Raw genomic sequence first — 21,985 nt, 5'->3', positions numbered from 1 at the left:
AGTGGTATCTGATAAGCCGTTGACAAGCTGTCACAATGTACAGGATTGCGCACAAAAAATGAGGCGATGTTGTCAGATGTAAAATGTTCTCAATTAACAACTTCTGTTGTTTTTGTTTGTGTGTGGACTTACACGTGTTTTTGCAGTCATTAACCTAACCTAACTTTTGAGTGAGTAAATTGGTATGATTTACTATTTTATTTCTAATTTTTCTAAAAACAGTTTTGCGCACAGACTTTAAAGCTATCAAAGTGGCAACGTTCGATCAAAATCTGTGTGCAAAATCTCCTAGCTTAATTAGGAACGGAGATATGGCGATTTTCAATTTTCGCAAAAAATCATAAAACCCCAAAAAATTTCAAAGGGCGAGCTCTGCCCCTAATGGAGCTAGAGTGAAAACGATTGCAGATTCGGAATCTGCACGTCAAAGACCTTTCAATAGAGTATATTGTAGACCCCCCTTAAAATCGCCATATCTCCGTTCCTAATTGAGCTAGGAGGATGGTTGATAGCTCGTTGGACTCTGAATGAAGTCCTCTTTCCGATTCTACAATACAAAATGGGTGTTTCCATTTAAAATTGCGCAGTTGCCCCCCACCCCATCCCCAGGGGTCGGGGGTGGGGATTAAAATGTGATATCATTGAATAGTTTTCTTTCACTTATTAAACACGTATTTTTTCCTTTTTCCGATTCGATGTGTATTTCTCACGATATGTGACCGTTCCGGGACTTTTGGACCACCCGTTATAAAACTAATTGTGTGCGTGTACGTGCGTGTTTTACAAGGGCATCCGTAGGATTTTTCCTCAAGGGACAGCAGTGCTCAAGGTGGCGGGACGTGGGGAGTCCTATCTCGCCCAACAGATAATTTAAATAGGCATCCCCCACCACTGCATTTTCTCTACGTTGATCCATTCAAGCATCTCGTCATCTTTCCCCAAACTAGGCAAAGCATCCCCCCCTTCCAGCTAGAAATTTCCAGTTCGAGCACTGGACGGGCAGAGTAAGATTTCATATCTTGATAAAAACTAATATTTTACCTTTCATTATTATTTCTTTACAAATCATAAAACTGAAATTGAATTGAAAGTTCACACTTGTATCCAGTAGTCAAACATCTAGATGAACAGTTCGTTGTCTTTTTGTACTTTCTCACGATGCACAGACATCAAACAAAGAATACTTAATTTGCTGTCTGTCATGGCACCTGTTTTCACGCTACAATTTCACCATTCGAAATGAAGTTTTCCTTGCCCCCGCCCCCTCCCCTATGCGGCCACCCTTGGTATTCCACCATGATTATTATATTCTTATAGGTGGGATAAATACAGCTCTGTCAAGGATAAATATTTACCTTTGTTGATGGGAACAGTTGAGTTCGGAAAAATACCGAAAGTTTGTCGCCACAGAATAACCAAGAGGATTCAATTGCACCTTGTGCTATATGATTTCACTTATGCTGATCAAACGCAAAAAAGCAAAAAGTAGAATGTTTATACGTGCCCGAACATGCGTGGAGGAAGAAAAATCTCGCCTGCATCATGCAAAGCTGCCATCTTGTGAGCAATTTGAAATAGCACACAACATGCTTTACGCTTGCATGCGCGTTCCAAGTTAAGCAATGATGAAAGTACTGAAATTCTTGAAGCTCTTATTTGATCAAATAAAGTGCACAAACATGGCGATGGACAATTTGCACGTATTTCAAGCTCTATATAGTCATGCACCGTGCGATGGAAATACTTCAAAGTAAAAACAAAAAAAATCCTGCACAGTCTACGAATGTAATTTATACAACGTTATAGACTTAGTTTCATGTTCTGAAAACTTAATGAAATATTTTCGCTTCACGAAGAATGGAGAGGCAATTTTCCAAAGCATAAAATAAAGACCCTCTCTCTATTCTAACCCAATAATAGAGTGTGAATTGTGTGATTTGCAGTTACGCTGCAAGTTAAGATTCAAAATGTGGATTTCTTATTCTTCTGAATATACATGTTGTGAATGACACTGATCTTAGAAACTAATTTAAATCTACTTCTCATCAAATGACGTTCGAGAATTAGCTTTTGCAACGAATAACTCATCACATGCAAGGACTTAAACATTATTTTGATGCAAGGAATAGACAAAGCCCGCTAATATCACACATTATACAGACATCGCTGAAAATGGGATATAGCGCGTGTTTACATTCGTCTGTATCTGTACCAATGGCGGAAACTTCCGTTGAAAGAGGGGTAGCGGGAGCTACACCCACCGTTTCATATTTCAAGTATGACATGACACTATTTTATTTCACACTCGCTACGTTGACAAAAATGTCCAATATCAGGTGACCACAAGTAACAGGCATTTACACTGTAAAATAGTGTTGTTCGTAACCCGTGTTATAACTGCACATATTCGAGACGACATACTCGAACATAGAAAGCCAAAGCAGGTGAAACATGGAACATAAGCTGGTTAAGCGGTGAGAAATTGTTGCTGTTTACGGATACCGTACTGTAAGTCTGTAAACTATATTGGTAAAACTGCTTTTAGGCTTGACAAGAGTGCATTTTATGGAGTTTTATGGGTTCTTGACGTGAAATAAATAGTGCAGGGGTGCTTTACAACTATTGATTGCTTTTGTTTATTTTAGTTCGCTTTTTTTGTCACTTTTGGCTAATCGCGAAGATTAGGATGAGTGATGAAATTGATAAAGGGACAATCACAACGAACACTCATGCGCAGGCTGAAAATCGAACCCGGGACCCCTGGCGTCGTAGCGCGCTCTAAACACTTCGCCACGAAGGTCGTCGCTTTACAAACTAAACACAATGAGATAAAATACTACATAGCAGCAAATACGTTACGCTACACAATGTGGCATTTTCCGCGGGGAAGTCTTTTGACAAATGATCACACTGTTTTGACATGCAACGTAATGCATTATGTATTAGAGTTACATGAATTGTTCGAAATGCACTTTCACTTCACATGCACTTCAAGGGGGACGAAAAACATGCGATTTCGCATCTCAAGACAAGAATGTGCAAGTGGACGTAGACAAACGCACGCGAAGAGATTGTCTTTTGTTCAGCCAGCATTGATTAAGACGTCTATGGTCCGACTCCCAAACAAATCGAAAGTGAAGCGGAACTGGACAGGCAAGAAATTATGTTAACTCAAAGGAAAATGAAAGTTAAAAGATGTTTCAATACCTTACGTGTTTCTCCCACTCTGGTAGCACTCTAGTCAGCGAAAGTAATGCGAAAAAGAATGAATCAAGTTGAAGAGGATTTGAACCGTGTGACCACGTATGTAGAGAAGCCGTTACATCATTTCTCCTAAGTGTAATTGTAGTTCTGCGTAGAACTACACAGGTCTTTACGATGGCGTAGTGGTAACGTCGTCGCCTTTAAATCAAAGGGTATCGGGTTCGATACCTATGGAGGCACTTTACGCAGTGGTTCTTCTCACTTTAAACTGTAGATCCAGTTTCTGTGGACAAACTCAAAACTCAAACGTAGAATTGCGGCTTCGTGCTTTAAGCACTAACTTATTTGTAGTACGCATTGAAGAAGGAGTTTGGGGCTATAACCCTGGACCTGCAAAATGATCTTAACTCGGGAACAATCGCTGTAAACAGACCTGCAAATATGGACGTCCGGAAGAGGATGCGCCCCCTCCTTTTCCGGAAAATGAATGGCAGCCCAAAATTATAATAGTTCACACATCATTTTCGTTTAGTGACAGTAATTTATGTTAATTACTGTAAGGGTTTTGTAGGAACATAACTTCAAACTGAAGTTGTTTTCTTTGGGAGGGTAACGTTAGTATGGGGAATATAGCTTGTTTGCTTGCTTCCAGCGGTTTGCCAAAATACTGCCTATGATGCGGGACAAATTGCATTACATATATTATCCGGCGTAAAATGCTGCTTCAAATGTGAGACGCCATAATAGAGCCATACATTGAAAGGGATACAGAGACATTGAACGATTATCTGAGTTTACGAGACGTCTAATTATCAAATTATTTTAAAAGCTTTCTCTACACTCGAATGAGTCAGTGTCCGTGCTGTTTTAGTTTACGAGTACAGCGCTAGAGGGAACAAAAGTCGCTAATTCATCACTACAATAGCGCCCCCTAGTGAAATCTTTAAGCACACACCTGTTCTCGCTTTTGTACTACCTGTCGCGGTCATATTTAACTTTGCGCGAGCAAAGTCTCTTGTTCACATCCATCACTTTCACTTCTAACTTTTTTTTATTTATCTGACTACCGAAACGACGTAATGGTGATGGCACTTGCCTTTTACTGCCCCTTTCCTCCTCTCGCTTATTATTTTTTTTACGTTCATGATTACGAAAGGGTCAGTTCTAACATCAAGAAACTGACCACAGCCAGCCATATTTACATTTCCCAAATTGGGGTCACAACTCTTCAACGTACAACCGGATCAACTTGTATCCTTGAAAGTGATAAATGTCCAAGAGTGGCCTTTAAAGAAGCACGTAATTCATTTCTAGTTCCTCTTCCACCAGTTTTCTAACGCTTACATCATTTATTGTAAGAATGTTTATATCCATGAACTGTGCTGTTAACATGTACTAGTTGCGCGTTTGGTCAGGGACAAATTGCATTACAGATTACATCTGGTGTAAGCTGTTCCAGAGGTGAACCCAAAACAATCAGTCGCTAAAAATGAGCAGGATATTGGTACAGTGGGATCCATGAGTATTACCGTGCAAATTGTCCATCACCATGTTTGTGCACTTTACTTGCCCAATAAGAGCTTCAAGAATTAAAAGAAAACTTAAAACAAGCTGTTGACAACTTCTGCACCAGCATACATAAAAATCCATTGCTTAAAAACACAAGATGTAAGAGAAAAATTAATGAAAATAGTCATGGACAACATGCACGGTAATGCTCATGGATTTCACTGCACAATGGGATTCACAAATATTGCTCGGCAAATTATCCGACTATTTTCATTAATTTTTCTTTTGCTTCCTGCATGCTTTTAAAGAATGCAATTTTTTTCTGTTAGCTTGCACATAATATTGCAACTCTACAATTGTACGTTTATCTCTAGCTGTAATATTGCCATGGTCACATCTAATACTCCAACAGCATTTCTCAGACCATCGAGGCGGAGTGCTGAGTTTCGGGTTCGAATCCCAGCCTGGGCATAGGTGTTCGTTCTTTGTGAGTGTGGTCTTTCATCAATTTCATCATATCATCGCTCATCCTCATCGTCACGATTAGACAATCTTTGCAGAAAAGGAACGTAAAATAACCCAAGTCAATCAACCTCACAGTATTTCTGATCTTCTCATTGTGCCACATATTCAGATCTACCCCCTCCCCCCTTTAGAAAATTCTGAGTATGGGCGCAGCACGCATTTTCGGCGCCTCCATAAAAAAGATCTAGGTACGGGCCTGGCACCTACTATCCCTGTCTAGGGATGGGTGATCAGCTGTTATTGAATAATTTTGTCACAGTATGAAAACGATATCTTAGTGCCATCCATCAATCCGACTATACACATACATGTTGCAACGTCCTCCAGTTGGACACCAGTCGTTCCAAAGTTAGTCCGCTGCTACTTTTGTCGGGAACATGAGACGCTTTTATCACTCATCAGGGCTTGCTGGGTAGAAAAGAAAACACAACATTCATTTCAAAGTTAAACACAGTTTTATAATCGCTTATATTTCCTAATCACTTGCCAATAAAACACTAGAACATTCAATACTAACGTTGGGCAATTCACTCACATATAACGAAAGTCAAATTACATAATTAATTGTTTACTTTCAACTTATCGGCAAGAAGAAAACTCGAAAAACCAAAATCTATACTTCAATTCTCTCCGTTTCCAAGTTCTTATTATTTTTCACCTTCACCTGTTTTTCAAAGTCAGTCTGTCGTCAGGTGAGGAACATTTAGGTGGGTTCACTTCCTCGGCTGAGATTAGAAAGTGACGTCAACACGAACAGATTTTGACGTATTTATAAACATATATAAAAGTTCCAACTACAACTGTATCAGTCTAACTATAATTATCTGTGACAACTTGAACATTATTTGAAGTAACAAACATTTTAAAAATCTTAATTTCTTACAAATATAAAATCTTAAACTCTCAGGTTCGTTACAATGTAGAGGGGTGGGTGGAGTTTTCTAGCTCTCACTATCCCCGTTTCGAAAGGAGTGTTCGCCCCACTGGTCTATCTAATACTATTTATCTATTACATCTATCGTCGATCTCATACCACACTCTCCAAAACAACCAATCCCAGACTGACAAATCAGTGGTGTGCCCTGGAGGGAATTATGCCCTTTCTCTTTGATCTAGATGGAATAAAACGCCGGGGAAATGTGGCATTAACGACCAAATGCTAGATTTGATTGATTTTTTACTTCACTTTTCACTTTTGGTTAATCGCAAAGATGACGATGCATGGTGATCAGATGGGTGAAGGGACAATCGCGAACATACAGGGACGACACAACACGAGACCCTCAGAGGATTATACAGGTTGGAAGTCCAGACGCCAGAGCCTCGCAAGTCTGCAAAATACAGTCCAGGGTGTAGGGAAAGGGTCACCAAGCACCCCATTAACGATTAAACGAACACACAATACCATTTTTACGGCCACATCTCCCCTACTTTTACGATTTGTTTTTATCATGGCACTGCTGACAACGTTACGGTAAAATCAACTATTGTAGTGGGTAAACTAACTGAACTGTTACGTATACTACTGCATTTTCAGTTTCAAGTTCATTATTAGAGCAAATATTATTCTCCACCAATCTGATTGTAGCAGATGCACTATATTGGTTCACGTTAATACCGACCGATAGGTGTCTCAAACAGCACAAAGGCTAATTTCATTTGTTTTGCCGATTTCGTCGTCATTTTTGCCCTTGTAAACACGCTCTCGCATGCTTTAGTCTCGAGATTCGGATGCTAATTAGAAATTACCACGAGCGTCGCTTTAGAAACTCGTCGGGAAGTGGTTCCCTTCCACAGGAACAAAGAAAAAGGAAAGAGAAAGCCAGGAAAATGACCGTTTCCTCATTTGACCTGTCCGAAGGTCGTGAAGTTGACCCTTGGCTACAGGCCTACCGAAAGACAGGTCTAAGGCTACGCGCAACTGCGGTTCTTTTGATAAAGTGATTCAATGCGGAAGAGGGGAGGGGGAGAGAGAAGGGATGTAACGTGACATCATAATCATGTCGGCGCATGCCACTTTCACTGGTCGCCCCTAGAACTTTCATGCTTGTGCATTTGTGTGGGAATGCTACTAACATATCAACTCTTTCCTTTTCTTTGCAAAAAACGAGACAAATTCGAATAAATTTCGGGAACGATCAGACTGAAGTTCATTTTAATTGTGGTGTGTTGGAGTTTTGTTTTTACGTTTTTAGTCCACTTTATGGACGATAGGCTAATCTAGACTGGACCTACAGTTTAAAGTGGAATCCGAACCACTATGTGCCTTTACCGAGTATCGAATCCAGGGTCCTAATTGCTGTGTAGTCACGAAATATCTTCTGAATTGCATTATGAACCACAACAAAACAAACACGAAGAAATGCCTCTTGAAATAGTAAATATTATTAACACCAATTTCATAAGCGGAGTTCTGGAGGAGCCAGGGGGAGCCTGCCCCCCCCCCCAAATTTAAAAAAGACTAAAAAAGTAACACATGATTATGTTCAGTTACTACATATTTGTTATGAAGCCATACCGAAAATCTTGACTTTCGCATGATGGCATGTGCGGTAATTGCGCCGCAATAGCGGGTCTTAGACGATTTGATTGATGTGTACAGTTTGAAGAAAGAAAAACGTAAAATGACTTTGTGTTGAGTCAACAGTTACTGCTGAGGTATCAAAAGAACTTTTCTTCAATTTAATTTTTCTAAAATTTCTGAAGTTTACTATTGTACCGTAACTTTTTAAAAGTAATACGAGTATTGTATCAATAAAAAATTAATGAAATGCAAAATGCAATAATCGTACTGTTTTGCTTCTTTTAAAACTTTCAACCAATATACTATTTCAACATTTTCAAATCTAAAAGGCCTAAAACTCAGTGTTTTTAAGTTGTTTTTTTAAAAAAAAAAATCCGGGGGAAGGCCTCCGGACCCCTTATAACTAGAGGATATTCAATAACACTCAGGTACATCATACGCTTCTCCCAGAATCTGCCCCCCCCCCCCAAAGCAAAAGCTCAAACTCCGCCCATGACCAATTTGTTGAATGTTCCTATGTTAATGTTTAGAAATTTAAAGTTCTATAGTGACTTCATGTTATTCATCTTGCATGATCTGAATTTCAGTCCACAACTGAAAAAAAAATGCTGTATGAGTAGTTTTTCCTTGACCCTGCACTTCACGAAATATTTTGTTTTCCTAATACAATCTGTAGAATTGAAATCGAAAGATAATCCCAAAGCCTGTGTTTTCCCTTTCTATCGAGAGCAAACAAAATTCATATAAATTTGTCGAACCTAGTCACGACAGGTTCAAATTCACTCTCACAAATCACGCTCTTTAATGATTTAGCTCTCCAGATAAAAGCTCCCATGGTTAACCCTGAGCCTAAATTACTAAGGACATCGTACGCATATTCTTCGAACCGTGATTTTGAACGTTCTTTGATTATCTAAACAAACATCTGAAATCCTATTCGACTTTCTCCTCATGAGTATTGGGTCTTGAGTCAAGTGCCATGGAGAAGTCTGCAGAGCGATGGATGGATTCGCTAAGTCATATAGAAGATAAATAGAAATTCGAGAGTCAAATGTTTGGATTCCCTCGCAGATAAAATTATCATTACCAGTATATGTTCGATGGATTTCCAGCTGTCATTACTACAAGCAAGATTGGACAGAACGCAGTGTTATTAATACGCTGAAGTAGAGTGAAGGAAAGATTTACATTTTGGGTAAGAGAAAGTGATGATATCTAACCAATGACATCGGCATACATCTGCAATAACCAAAGAAGGCAAACAAACCATTGACACTTTACCAGGAAATGTTCCCCTTTGAACACTTTGATCAGAATAGTTCATGAACCTTCACTCGACGCATTCATTGACAAGCAACAACTTGATGTTTCACTTAGACCGTAAGGCCAAGTTTAGTTTCCGTATTTCGCTCTTGCCAACAGATAGCATGACAATCGATTAAATGAACCTCCATTAATTCATAACTCCGTGCTAAGTGGTGTGATTTATCTACATAAACAGGCCACTTAATTTTTTATAATGAAAGCAATATTTCTAAAAATACACTAACAAAATTTTATAGTTCCACGATTACATTTTCATCAAACTTAAGAGGACTGTTATTTGCACATGCATGGGTGTCCGGAAATGGGGGGGGGGGGGGGCACAAGAAAGGGAGGTGTAAAAAAATAACTGCATACCAACAAACTGGGTATTATAGACTATTGACAACATTTTACTGTAGTATCGGGCAACATTCAAGTAATATAAGTTTTGTTCACATTCTTGGTTAAAAGATCTGACAAATCAAGACGTGTACTGGCAGTAATGCGTGTTAGAGTTCACTTTGTTCGAGTTCGGAATATTCCTAATCGCCACCACTGTCAGAGTGGTATTTGGAGAAGACCGTTGATCGACTGTATCTCCTCGAAAATTACGTCGATTTTTTTATTGTTACATTTCGATGTTTTTTAAACGTAAAAAAATGGTTTCAGGGCGCAGAAACCACAAATAGCATATCTGATCCAAAACTTTGGCCTGCAGAAGTTAAAAACCTATCTTGCACACTCAAAAAGCGAAAAAAAGGGTGGGGCAATGCAAACGTCACCAAGCGAGGACGCCCGTAGAATTTTTTGTCAGGGGAGGCAGACAGTGGCGTGGCGTGACTTTTTAAAAAGTGTTACCGGCTATCAGTACGACAATTATGCCTGCTAGACGTTATTACAACCCCCCTTCGGTAAAGAAAACCTGTCTTCGAGCTAGATATTTGTTCATTTCGTTCTTGTTTTGCAATCAGCACAGTGATTTAGCCACAATCATTTCTAGAAAGAACTACCACTCATGAGACAGTTACCACGAAAATCCAATGGATGGTGATAGACCCTTGTCAATTCTTCATCTGTGTCCGTTTCTTTGCAATGAGCTGCGAAGGGGAAGAAGAATAACCACACTTTTCTTGGGTCAGTTTGACGTTTGTGTGGTGAGCACTGAGCAGACGACAGAACTCCGGTCCTTCATGAGAGGGAAACCCAGCTGTACGTACTACTGTTGCCAACTTAGTATTTTGGAGCAAGGTTTGTCCAAATCACGAATCGCACCAAGGAACTATATTTTCGTCTATTACCTAACTGGTCTCAGTTGTACAGGGAGGTTATTTCAGTCGTTCACCGCCAGCGTGTCGGCCGTTCGGCGGGCTCTTCATGCAACAGGTCCCGGCAAATTGCGTTCAGGAAGTCCGTAACAGAAACCGCTTGTTTTGTAATGTTTCCACTTTTCACAATTACAGTTACAATTACAATTGAAATAAGCACGTACCTTGTCGCACGGATGCTGGAAAAGGTGTCCTCCCAAATACAAATATTTCTGGCACCTTATTTCTGACAGAAAATCTTAGATTAGACATCGCTACTTTATCCTCAGTTGACAGAAAGGGAAGACAGCATCCCGGCGCATAAAGCAAACCGAAAGCGTAAAATGATATTTAAAAGTAATAATAATGATGATCACTAACCTCCTGTGTTATAAGAGATGTTGAAAATGACTTCCTTCAACAGCAATACAACGCGTTTCTTAGGTTCAAGAGATCCTGTCTATCGTAATTCCCTGACCACTTTTTCTTTGCAAGAATTCGTTTTCACGTAATTATCGTACATAAAAACTCTCTGTTCAAGGCTATATTTGTTTAACGACATAAGTAATGAATGAATAACAATTAACACACAATAAAGCATTGGCCATGAGTAGCACATTACAATAACACAGTATACGCAACACGCGTACTGATAAACGCAAACAGAAGTGAACATGAACGTACACTGACGTCTGGTAGCCGACAGTGTTGCTAACCATTTTTCGGCAATGTCCCTACAGACGTAGTCAAAATGTCCCTACAACTGACCAAATGTCCCTACGCCAAGTAAAGCGACTAAAAAAATCATCACCTCATGAGCATGCAAAACAGAAGATAAAATATACACATTTACTTACCAAATCTTTCTGCTCGGTGCTTCCACAATTAATGAAGGCGCGAATTTACATTTGCCTATCCTAACTTAACCTAACCCTACCTATGGTTCGTGGGGCTATCCGTCAATGGTTTGTTGGGCTACCCGTGCATGTTTTTTTCGAGCCCAAATTTTAACTATGTTTGCCTTGCCTAACCTAACTTAACCTAACCTTACCGAGAATGCTCAGTGGGGCTATTCCTGAATGGTTTTGCGGTAATTGTGATTACGAACCTATAAAAAATATTATTTTCGTAGCACTTTAACGGCAAATGTTCATCATCGAAGACGCCATTTTCGTATCCTGCAATTTTATGATTGATGTAATGTTGCCAAATTTACCTGTAATCAAATCAGTTCTTCTACATCGTGATTGTCGCTGTCACATGTAAGCACGTTCTTTGGGCAATATACTGAAATCCATAAGTTTATTAATTAGCCCACAGCCATCCTCCTGCACACTCCACCTAACAATCTGTACAACATTAACAACTTTTTTACTGTTCTCTTCCGCTATTCTTACACAATCCATGCTCTCCAAGTATGAAATCAACAGTGTGGCAACGCTGTAGACAGCGCAACTAATTGTAATTTGTTCATATCAACAAATATGGCTACCATACTTGTATACGGAGAATCATTGCGAGAATTGAAAAGCTTATTTTACAACTTCTACACATTAATGAACATTTTTCCCCCTCACCCCAACATGTTAATTTGAGATAAATCATCACGAATAATTATTTCGTGAGTATAAGACGTAGCATAGAAATTACAGAAGGGTCCGGTATTGTAAATTCTTGCCTTAATGAATAATAGGGTTGTGCGGGACAGAATTTTTTGGGTCGGGACGGGATCGGGACGGTAATTTTTTTAAATCCCGACATTCGGGACTGAAAAATTTGCAATTTCCCGACCAAGTCGGAAAATTTTCGGGACGGGAAATGTTCGAAATTTCCCGAAGCACTGGAAATCTCGAATTTTACAAGTCATTTTCACTTTAAGTGATTGTTTTTGCATTTCTAGAATAAAAACTTACAACTTTCGATAAGTTCCAGAAACTTACAAGGCAGAAAACGTCGAGAATTAACGACTTTTTAAAGTAAAGGATCCCGCACACCCCTAATGAATAACGTTGAGTCGTTTACTGTTGATTATGTTATTTGAAGTCATACATGCTGCTGCTGTGAAGAGATAGATGTTGGTTGGTGATGCTGTATTTCCTGCATTCTTTAACAATTTTGGTCCCATTTTATTTCCCTTTTTTGTTTTTGTATCACTTAACATTGAAAATATTCTTTCCGTTTCCGCGTTAGAATGCGGCAATGTTAGCACTATTTTCGCGAGAGTGGAAATGTTTTCAAAAAGGAACTTGCCTTGAAAGTTTTTGGTAACCGATAACATGTTCCAAAATTCTGATGGAGATCTGTTAGTTAGTTCTTTTTTCTCCTCCTCGCTAAAGTATCCAGATAAACTAATTCATAAAATGTAATTTACCAAGATTGAAAAAAGTACCTACGTTTTCCCTCATTTGGCAAAATCTGTCCCTACGTTCCTACGCGGGCGAAATTTAGTGAAAAGTCCCTATGCGTAGGGACATGTCCCTACGGTTGGCATCACTGCCGACACGTGCAGTATGAAGCGCCCTCTCGCGGCTGACAACTCACCCAACCCCCGATAAGCTGCAGGCGCTGTCGCGACAACTGAGAATAAAGTAGCGATGACTAATCTAAGATTAGATGTCAGAAATAAGGTGCCAGAAATATTTGTAATTGCGAGGGCACTTTTTTCTGCAATCCTTGCGACAAGTTAAGTGCTTATTTCAATTGTAATTGTAACTGTAATTGTGAAAAGTGGAAACATTAGAAAACAAGCGGTTTCTGTTACGGACTTCCTGTAATGCAATTTGCCGGGACCTGTTGCATGAAGAGTCTGCCGAACGGCCGACACGCTGGCGGTGAACGACTGAAATAACCTCCCTGTAGTTCAATCCAGCCTTGGCTTTGCAGTCTACCCTGGTTGCTTCACAGAAATTGTATTCCTATTTTAGGAGGGATTTAGCTCTTTTCTGCCAATCCGATGTGACAACACTGGCTGCTCCGGTGGGTCTGAACGGCAACAGGGCCCCTTAACAGGCATATGAATAACCCCATAAAGTCCTTCCCCGCTCTTTCCTTGCATTGGCGCCCTCTTCTCCCTTGTTGTCTCTTCAGGGTAGCGGAACGGCCTCCCTCTTCGCTTCTGTCGGCTGCAGAAAAAATGTCCTAGGCAATATCTACTCGACGGCAACGGTGTTCATTAACGTATTTAACAATATTGTCATTTTATTTAAACAACTTTTTAATTCTTTATATTTTGCTGTTACCTGCGGTAACACCGGCTACATGCATGCCACGCCTCTGGGGGCAGAGTAAGATTTTAAGATTTCACATCTTGTACTTCATGTTAGGTTCTTATATTTTACCTTTTATTATTATTATTATTAATAAATCATAAAACAAACTGAAAATACCTTGGCGTTGTACTAAAGTCAAAATGACGACACGTAAATTGTGAAGGTCCGAACCGACATTGGGAAATGATTTCCCGGACAGTCTAGAAATTCCAAAGGATCGTATTTAAAAGTGGTTAATTCTTGGTATTCTGCACTATATGTGTTTGAACTTTCTTGAAATTAAGTTTAATGGGAGAATAATGCATACAATTAGAGATTTTCAACGAGTCGGTAAATTTCGAAGATTATCCGTCCCGAAAATTTCCCGATCTGGTCGGGAAATGGCGAATTTTTCAGATTATAAAAATTTGCCTTCTCAATTTAGTCCCGTTCAAGTCAAGATGAATGGTGAAAACATTCTCGTCATTTTGTTGAACATGGCAGTTAATTGTGCAACATGTAGCCTGCATATTACAGAAAACAATATTATTTGTAATGTAATAAAAGGTAAGCCAAGGCCCTTCAGGGCTGTTGCGCAAAGGATTATTAATAAAATATCGCTATAATTTCATCATTCGAATTACACGAACTTTTCTCAGATATCTCAGGATGGCAAGTGCCCCTTCTGCCCACCTCAAACCCCCTTGTCACCAAATCTATACTACAATGGCACAAGCAATGGTATCAAAATAACGTACGTCTAAACAGATATTTCCAATGCAGAGAAAATTGAGATAAAAGTTACGTTTTCAATAGACTACGCATGTGTACAAGGAATACCTCGATATCGTACAACACAAGTGAAGATAGTTAACCACGATGTAGAGTCCAGCGCAGATAATTCTGCCGTGGGATGCGCGAAACAACTAAAGAAGCAGTGTTGCTAATGGAGCAGATAGAAAAATCGCTGCAGTGCGCCGATGCACAGCTGTTACGTACAACAATAAAATTAGAGAATTCAGGTCTATCTAACGTTGAGTTTTAAACGTCATGCATTATACCAGGACTAGGATTAATATGTACTAACAAGTGGCTTTGTATGTAGCTACATACATATGGACTAAAAATTCGCAAAATATGAACTAACACATAAGTAAAATTACCAAAAATGCTGCAAAGAAGACTTCTTCATACGATTCCTTATTTGAGTGATTTCAAACAAAATAAAAAAAAAATATATATTATTTTTCATTGCATTAATGCACTGGTGGCGTTCTAACTTTTCACTCCCAAAACCCGTATACACTGGCATGGAACTGCAACGGCAGATAATAACATGCCAACGTGTTAAACCGCTACAATTGCACCATAACACTATTCTTCCTCAAGCAGTATTATTATTTCCTCTCTGAGATCGGCGACAGTCGGTTGCCTTTGTTGTACATTTACAAAGGATGCCGGCTTCCACAACAATAACAAGTACATGTACTGCCACTAGACGATAAGCTGCGCGGCTTTTTCTTTTGTTATGAACCAGGGCCGGCGCTAGTCATTTTGCCTCCCTGGGAGGTGGCGGCAGATGCCGCTCTATTTCGACCCCCCCCCCCCGGTCATTACGCAGCAACGGAAAATTGAAAATCAATATATTCCTAACTAAAACATCAAAATATAAAATAAATAATGAGACTTCTTATGCTATTTCAATACTATTCAGCGCAAAAGAATATCTCGCTCAATCACAGTTTTCAATAGGCTTGTTTTTTTCTTCTCTTCAAATTTTGCCGCTCTGGGCGATGGGACGGTTCGCCCTCCCATTCCGCCGGCCCTGCTATGAACTTGGTCACCCATCAAAGCATGGCAATTTTAACACAGAAAACAATATGTATCGCATTAAGCAGCAAAAATGACAGCCTCCTCGATGCAATTTCTACAAGAACACGTGCCGGAGCCAGAGTTGAAATGATGTTGGAGCCACATAATTTATTTATTTTGAATAATTCCAAAATTATGAAATATGAACAATTTGTTGCTGCTGTTCGCTGCTCTCTTGCCAAAATGCTTTATTGGGATGCTAACACCATGACTGGCTTCCTCCTTCATGAACTCGTGCACGTTGCTTAGAATTTCCCGAGCTTGGCTATGCAAGGTTTTTGATTTCAACTTCGACAGAACTGGAGGCATTATGGAATTTAACGTTCATTAGCAAACACACATTTTTACATACACACACGCAATACACGCACACAACGTCAAACCGGTCAAATACTTAGTATAAAATAAAAATATGGTGCTTCCAATCCAACAAAACTCACCGCCACTTTACCTGCCTTTTCCCCTTCCGTGACAGAAATAGTGCTTCATTATTACAGTTGGCAACACTAGTTACTAGCTAGCCAATGAACATGCACTGCATAAAAGAAGCAAGCACTACGCCGTGCTATATTGCCACATTAGCGTCCCTACCGAACGGTGGGAACCGCGAGCTGGAGCGCTATTCAATTGTTTTCAATGATGTTTGCGCGAGTGTCCAGGAATGGAATGACAATGTGGCAACAATAGCGAAGGTTTTCGAGCAGGGTAGAACACATGATGCTAAGAGAGAGGGAGACGAAACGAAAATTCGTTTCTACGCAACGGCAAATTTACGTGTGTGGCACTCTAATTAACACAGCAGCAAGTTCAAATGCTTCCGTGTTGAATAGATTAACTTACCTTCTTGAAGCGGGGTAGATTGCTTCGTTTAATTCCGCTACTCGTCACTGGAAAGTTTTGACACTTTTCCTCCCCTATCGAATTGCTATGCAGTTCTAAGTCGCATCGTGACTAAACTACAACTAAACCCAGCACTACACTATGTCATTTTGTCCACAAAATAAACGTCCGTGGTAAAGAGCATGCAACAGTAACACGTTATCCTTTTGAACACTGACGTGAGTAACTTTTGAGGCACACTTCAGCTCTGGCACATTTTGCTCACTGCCACCTGCACACGGACAAGGGCTTGAGTTTGTCTATGTTATGTACTGATAGGCCAGACAAGTCGACTACGGATTCGTATACAGTATTGCCAAACACCTGATTATCAAAATCACTACAAAAGGATCTAAAAAAATACAAAACGACAACAAGTTTAGGAATATCGCACTTAGTAAGATTGATTGAGTTGGTGTTTTAAGTCCATATCATGCTATTCGGGACTGGACCTACAGTTAAGGTGGGGTCCGAACCATTATGTGCCTCCACCGGGTATCGAATCCGGGAACCTTTGATTACAAGGCGACCACGCTACCACTACAATTTAATATTCAAGGAATGGATAACAAAATAAATACATCCCCCAATTCGATTTGAGCCATCAGGCTGAGTAAGAAAAAGTAATTATACAAATTTATTACGTTCAAACTTTACCTCCTCTCACCGTTTTTGTCACATTAATTTTATTTTTGAAATAACCATGAACGAGTTTCTTGTAATTTTGGTCTCAGCTCTAAATACATTTCGATTTTTGTTATTTAGCGTTGCTTTTCTGCCACTTTTGGCTAATCGCGACGATAAGGATGAGTGATATTTTGGGCCTGCAGCAGCATACACTTATTCGATAATTTATATCTTTTCGAAAAACAGATTCGATTGATTGATTGATTGAGTTGGTGTTTTAAGTTCACTTTATGCACAGTAAGGCTAATCGGGACCACTATGTGCCTCCACCGGGTATCGAACCCGGGACCCCTTGATCAAGGCGACGACGCTTCCACTGCGCCATCGGGGAGGCCAACAGATTCGATATTCCAAATTATGAAAAATTCGCATCTGTTTACAATTCTACCCAGAGCATTCAGGTAACTTATCGATCGTGTGGTTAGCTTTGCCTGTTGTTTAGATACACGTCAGTAACATTTTCGTGGGATCGTTAGCATATTTTCTATCACAGATATCTATAAAATACCGCAAGAAAATCATACGAAGATTAACATCAGTGATCAAGGAATTCTAAACAGATGTTATTGTTCAGAATTTGCGTATCATAACGTTTCATGAAAGTACAGAAATTTTCGAAAAAAATATATACTACCGCAGACCCAAGGTTCCGAGCGTGGTGACTAATATCCGCGGTTGGCAATACTGAATCACTACCTTGGGGTACAGCGCCTTGAATAACGTAGTGTGGAAAACGGCACGGTTCTTCGCTCTCTGGCTGGTTCCACTCGAAAATGATCCGCTAGAGTCGCTGGTGTTGGACCCGGTGCTTGGTATTCGTCTGCTTATAATGGAAGTAAATGGAGTTTTCGCTGCAACGTCTGATTCTTTTACATGAAGCATTTCTATGAATGTGATAATTGCTATGATATTTGGTACAGTGGTCGCGAAGATATTAACGAATATTCTAGATAGTCGACCACGTCCTGTTATCGTCATACTTTCGTTAATAATACGGGAGAAAAAATACGCGTAGAATGCTCTTGGCAACTAAATTTTTGTGCATGTTCATTATTATTATTATCATCATCATCATTTCTTTTAAAGATATACACACTGAAGAATTTGTATTTTTTATATTTACTGTATCTTTTCTTCCGCTTTAAACTAATCGCGGAGATGATGATGATGATGATTGCATGACACGACAAGGGGAACCCCACAAAACTTTCTTAGTGCCATCGACATGAGTGTAAGGAAACTTTCAAACCAATGGGACAAGCGACACGGGATGTTCACACTGTCACACTAGTGACACACACTTCCAGACTGTAAAATAGCATTCATTGCACATGAGGGTCCAAACAGCAAACGACACGTTCATATGGCGTATTCGCGTGCTACTTGTTACTTCGGTCGGAAAGCTCCTTAAAGGAAGGGTGCTCAGACCGAAGCGACGCGCTACAGGGGGAGTTCCCAACTAAGTGACAAGCGACATGGTGCCTTCAGACTATTGGCAAGCGTTCCCTGCTAATTGTGCGAACAACAGGTAGGCGACACGACAAACCGCACATTACAACAACAGATCTAGGCGACACGATAAGCCACACGTGTCGCTTTGTCGCTTGTGCGTCGCTCAAACTGGGCCATTTCCTCAATAGCTTGCAACATGTTGCCGTGGTTTGTTGTTCGCGCATGCGCGATGCAATGAGTGTCTTGCTTTAGGGAGATTGCACACCAAAGCGACAAGGGGCACGCGGCACTTATCGCTTGAGGATTTCACCAACCGAACGCTGGCCTGTGCTTCCCGTCATGCCGCTACGATGTGAAATGTTGCTCTTGATTGGCTCGTTTCCAAGCAACATGTGTCGTTTCGGTATGAAAGTTGCCTTGGACCGAAGGACCCGTGTCGCTTTGGTGTGAAATACTCATATCGTTTGTCGCGTGTCGCTTGAGGAAACGGTGCAGTCAGAGCTTGTGTCCCTACGGTTCGAAAGGCTGCATTGATTACAGACTGCTCGCTTCCAAGCGACACTTGTGGTTTGTCGCCTCGGTATGAAATATCTCTCAGGATACTATTTATATTCTAATAACATAGAAAAATAAAACTCTAGTGCACAATCCAACACCTGACGTCCGGAATCACTTTGCGATGTTTCTTCTTGTGTTACGCATGCTATTTATTTATTAATTTTATTTTACTTTTCTTTCCAAATTAATGCCATTTCGTGACTGCAAATCACTCCACAAATATAACTGTTTCCATCAATTCACTTACCGCCTTTCTAGACAAACAAATCTACACAATATATTCCAAAAACTAACTAAAGCCCCTATAACACGGAACTGGATTTCTAGTTAGTTGGCGATGAACTAACTTTCTGGGTAGTAATCATGGCCGCCTGGCTGACTGCTTGACTGGTTTTGAGGAATAGGACATGTTCTAATTGCTACTAACTTCTTCGACTAGATTCTGTGGAACAGCCAATCAGAGCAAAGTTTGGCCATGTGAAGATATTCTGTGAGTTTGTAAAGTAGCCTTTTTTTGTCTGTGGCTTCCGAGTGCATACAACACGAAAGGCAAGTTTACAATTGAAAAAGCTAAAATATTCTTCCATACGTGTATAGTAAACGTTGTAAAGTACGTATTTTATCAGCGCCGTTCTTCTCTACCTAAAACCATTTAATGCGATGAGATATTCCTCTCGTTTGGATAGTTATCGTATTTTAAAAGTGTGAAGTGATACGTTGTTTACATCTCGCGCGGCCGCCATTATGGAAACGAAAGACTATCGACAAGTACGGTATAACAAGTACCGTGTGAGGCGAAAACTAGCAAATGGGTAGTCAGTCCAGCATCAACTAGAGCATTCCTACTAGAAATCTAGTTCCGTGTGATAGGGGCTTAAGCCGCATTACTTTCATAACAAAATTAGCACCTGGTCCGATCGCACTGCCATCTATGTTTGTCATCCGTCTGGGGAACTAGTTTCTTGGGTCGTTTTCCACACTACGTTATTCAAGGCGCTGTACTTGGGGTGTGATTCATCGCCTTCAAGTCGAGGGAAGGAAAGGAAAGATGTCACATGGCTCGCAGCGGGCTATGCATGGCTAAAACAGTTTCAAAACTCCACTACCTTTACGAATTGTTGCGTTTATTTAACTTTGTGTTTAGACAGGGATTTTAGCAGCTAGTGTGTAAGTTGAATGATATAATGTGGTCGAAATGATGGCCCAAAATACAAAATAGCGCTTTGATCGTGAAAACCTAGTCACACTGGCTGGATGACAACTATCTCTCTGTTATGGAGGGGGGGTAAACTAGCTGTCATTCAAAGTTACATTTAGATATCAAAAAAGTCGAAATTGACTTTTCGTGTGTCAAAGGGAACTGGTGATCGTTTTCTTTGTGTGTCAGACAGGAAAGGGGATAATCGGCCTTATGTTAAGTGGCGTCTTTTGTCAATTTTAGATGTTTTTAGGGGTGATTGTCCCTATCTACCCCTCTCTCTTTGATGTTTAGCTGAAACTGACGAATGAACAAACAAAATAACGCACATATTCTCTCGGGTCCCTTTCATTAAAAATATATTGATTTTCCTATTTTTTCTTCTTTTGGTTCAACATACTGCAGAATACGAAACACGACCTTCTAAAAAAACATGAATGGCGAACAGGGTGAACAGTCGCATTTAATATGTATCTAGAGATAATGTTAAAATGGTGTACAAAGGCTGTCGCAGAGAAGGTGAGACTAATTCCTGTATAGGAAAAAAGAGACCTCCATTGGCTAGCAAATGTACTAGGGTGAAAATTTGGTTCATTAGCTGCCGATTGAGACCAAAATGAGCGCAATAGGTCAAAAGGTCGTGACTGCGTAGCAGTTAAAAGACAAGCATGTACATGGGCCCCTCCAAGAATCATTAAAATGAAACAAAAAAATTACGAACCACAAAATGTTTATTCAGAATCAGCCATATCAAGTAGACGTACATCTTTTTCAAAATAGGCACCATTGACAGCTAAGCAAGCGTCCATACGCTCCTGCCACTTTGTGAATGTCTTTGAAAATTCGTCGTCAGGTAGCGAACTGAAGAAAACTTGCGCTGCGGTGATCACTTCTTTGTTCGTCATGAAATGACGACCACGTAAAGAGGCCTTTAAAAGTGGAAATAGCCAAAAGTCGCAGGGTGCAAGGTCCAGGCTGTATGCTGGATGCGGGAAAATGTCTATTTTTCTCTTCGTCGCGTAATCCTGAAAAGCCCGCGCAGTATGCGGGCGTGCGTTATCGTGGTGCAATATGAAGGAGTTCTTCAAATGCGGCCTCTTTTTTGCTACGTGCTGGCGCAGAGTCTCATGACTCCTTGGTAATACTGTGGCTCTACTCAGTCTGTCTTGATCGGCATATGCCTGTTGAAACATTGCATATTTTCCCGCAGCACTTCTCCCTAAACGCCAACAAAATTTTATGGCATGTCGCTGTTCATCTTGAATACTCATCGTGAAATGCAATGTTATACACAAAAACCTGGAGGGGTAAACGAAACACGTTCCACGTAAATCAACACAGCTGCTCACTAACGTGGTTTCGCAACATGTGACAACTTGCTACGGAAACAGAATGAGTCATCCTACACGACGAGACTAGTGCCGAAACCATAGGCAGTGTTGCCAAGCCAGGAAAAAAATCTGTCTCACCTTCTCTGCGACAACCTTTGTTTTTAGAGCCTTTTCCGCACAAGAAAACAGTACTGTATCTCACAGAACCGCATTACAGAGTTGACTCAATATCTTGAGTAGCTACTTGAAAGAAAATAATAGAGGACTCCGGTCAGTGGCGTGCCCAGGATTTTCGAAAAGGGAGGGGGGTTAAGTATACAGCCCTCATTTTGCCATCTTTCTTGCCTCTGGCGTATTTTTTTCCTTTTCAGAAATACTGAGCCAAAGGC

General features: G+C 40.3%; 1 protein-coding gene across 1 annotated transcript in view; it reads left to right on the top strand.

Annotated features, from left to right (window-relative positions):
* Positions 1-21,985, top strand: part of LOC145980355 (uncharacterized) — a 52,810-nt gene that overhangs the window by 8,386 nt on the left and 22,439 nt on the right. The gene's annotated exons all lie outside the window — the stretch shown is intronic.

This window comes from Lepisma saccharinum, chromosome 27, assembly GCF_977018435.1.
Source record: "Lepisma saccharinum chromosome 27, izLepSacc3.1, whole genome shotgun sequence".
NCBI classification, from domain to species: domain Eukaryota; kingdom Metazoa; phylum Arthropoda; class Insecta; order Zygentoma; family Lepismatidae; genus Lepisma; species Lepisma saccharinum.
This window is presented reverse-complemented; position numbering and strand designations above follow the sequence as displayed.